Here is a 2,935-nt window from a genome sequence, read left to right as displayed (position 1 = left end):
TTGCGGGGCGCCGGCGGCGGGAGAGGCACCCGCTCGGGATACTCCCCCGATATTTCGGGGTTGGGCACTTTTCCTAACCCTGGCACAACCTTCAAAATTTGGGGTGAATTCTGCGGGGTTTGGTCCTAGGAAGCACCTCTGGCAAGGATCCTGCCCACCGGCGGGAGGGAGGCAGGGCTGCGGGGTGCTGGCTGCATGTGAGAGGGACCCACTCGGGATACACCCCTGAAATGCCGGGGTTTTTTATACTTTTAACCCTGGATCGATTCACATCTCCAAAATTTGGGGTGAATTCTGCGGGGTTTGGCCCTAGGAAGCACCTCTGGCACGGATCCTGCCTGCCAGCAGCCAGGAGGCAGGGCTGCAGGGTGCGGGCTGTGAGCGAGATGCCTCCACTTGGGACACACCCCTGAAATTTTGGGGTTGTACACTTTTTCTAACCCTGGCACAACCCTCAAAATCTGGGGTGAATTCCACAGGTTTTGGTCTTAGGAACCACTGCCAGCACAGATCCTGCCCGCCGACAGCTGAGAGGAAGGGCTGCAGGATGCTGGCTGCATGAGATGCACTGGCTCAGGATAAACCCCTGACATTTCTGGTTTTTACACTTTTTCTAACCCTGGTGCGACCTTCAATATTTGTGTTGAATTCTGCGGGTTTTGGTGTTATACAATGGTTCTAGGGGTCGGGATGTGGAAAGCATTGATGGGGCAACACGATGCAATCCTGCCCCGCACTGCTTCTCAGAAGGGCCCTGTTTTCCCCCAGAGGGACCCCAGTTGACACCAGTGGCTGTCCCACGTGGAGGCCCGATACCAGGGTGAGGGCCTGGACAAGCACCTTCGCTCCAGAAAAGCTTTGGTAGTTTTCAGTGGGGAAGCTGTGCCCTAAAAATGGAACTTTCCCCCTGAATTTGTCTCTCTGTGACAATCTGGGTTTTTTTTCCCCTTGTTATTGTATCCCAAATGAGGACAGATGCTGCACAAAATGGTTTTAACAAGCACCGGAGACCAGTTGGTAACTCGGGGCTGGAAATATTAAAGTAAAAGGGGGGGGCCTGAGGCGTGAATCTAGGGGGTCCCCAGCCCTGCTGCCAGCTGGATCCACCCCATGCAGACCCCAAATCTATCCTCACGCCAGGGCCATCACCCTGGCTCGCTCCTCAGCATCACCAAGTGAAGGGCCCGTGCAGGGAGAGCCCCGGACCCTTGCTCCCACGTCCTCCCCGGGGACCCCCTGAACACTGAACTACCCCCCCCACACACCTTTCTGCACCCCCACGCCCCCAGCCTGGCATCCCCAGGGGATTATTGAAGGGCAGAAATGGGGCTGGGAAAAAGCATCCCAGCATCCTTCCCTTCATCCTTCTGCCACCCTGGGGAAACTGAGGCAGCACCCCGAAAGCCAGAGCAGACACCCCAAGCCCTGCCACCCCCCTGTCCCTGGAGCTGCCCTTGTGCCGCCTGGCCCTTTCCTGTTGCTTTAAGTCCTGGCCGTAGGGACGTGTGTTTTCCACGTGTAGATTTTTCCTTTTCCCCTTTTCCCCCCCTCCTGCCACTTTCATTCCCAGTCCTGAAGCCGGGGATGGAGCCAGGATGAGGCCAGGGACCACGGGGGATCCCAGCCCCAGGCCTTAACGGAGGGCTTGAATCCCCCCCGTGGGACCCCCCAATTCCCTGCATCCCCTAATATTTCTTTGCTTTTCCTTGCTCCCGCCTGTGCTCCTCCCTTCTCCCCGCAGGGACTGGAAATACCAGAGTTGATGTAATAGGCAGCGCAGCGCTGGCCGGGAAGGAAAGCCTGGCCTAACCTCTTCCTCCTCCTCCATCCCCACGGCTGCCTGTCCTGAGTGGGGATGGGCACATGGGGGGCCAATCATGAGTCGCTCCCCTCCGCATTGCCCCAGCCCCACATGCAGCCAGGATTTTGGGGTGGTGGTGGAAAGGCTTGGTGTGATGTAAGCGGGGGGAAGACACGCAGCAGGGACAGGCTTACCCACACCCCGGTGCGGGGCATGGAGGGATGGGGAGGGTGGGGGGGTGTCCCTATAGGTTTGATTCAAGAGTGGGGGTCCCATCTGGCTCTGCACCCCTGTCCCATTCCCCAGGCCATAAGATGCCACTGGGATGTGGTGGCCAAGGGGACAGGCTACCAGCCCCTTAAAGGGGAGGATTAAGGACACGCAGGGTCCCACCCTGCATCCCCATGCGGGTTCAGCATCCCCAGAGAGGATGCAGGAAGGGAGTGGCCAGGGGGCATCTGTCCCAAAGTGGGACCCTGGGCTACCAAGATGTGCCACCAGGGGCTGTGTCCCACTGTACTGGGGGGGTCCCCACTCCCACTAGATGGTGCCAGCAGCCCACGCTTGTGGTGCCACCGCACCAGGGGTGACAGTGGTGGGGACAGCCATGCCTGCAGCGGCTTCTCCCACCCCAGCCCCACAGAAACCACTTCGCGAGGTGGGGTGGGAGAAGGGGGCAGAGGGGCTGGACCCCCTGAACCATTTTAAGCTCATGGCTTGGAAGGGCGGACCCCTCGCTGCGTAAAAAAACTGGCTGGATGGCCGAGCCCAGAGAGTTGTGGTGAAGGGAGTTAAATCCAGTTGGGGTTGGTCACAAGCCGTGTCCCCAGGGCTCAGTGCTGGGCCCAGTTCTGTTTAACATCTTTATCCATCATCTGGACAAGGGGATCGAGGGCACCCTCAGTCAGTTTGCAGATGACACCAAGCTGGGTGGGAGCATTGATCTGCTGGAGGGGACGAGGGCTCTGCAGAGGGACCTGGCCAGGCTGGATCCATGGGCCCAGGCCAATTGGGTGAGGTTCAACAAGGCCAAGGGCCAGGTCCTGCACTGGGGTCATAACAACCCCACGCAACGCTACAGGTGAGGGGAAGAGTGGCTGGGGAGGCGGCCATTGGAAAAGGAGCCGGGGGGGT

Source organism: Egretta garzetta, unplaced genomic scaffold (genome assembly GCF_000687185.1).
Source record: "Egretta garzetta isolate BGI_Z169 unplaced genomic scaffold, ASM68718v1 scaffold287, whole genome shotgun sequence".
Lineage (NCBI taxonomy): Eukaryota > Metazoa > Chordata > Aves > Pelecaniformes > Ardeidae > Egretta > Egretta garzetta.
Note: the sequence above shows the minus strand (reverse complement) of the source record.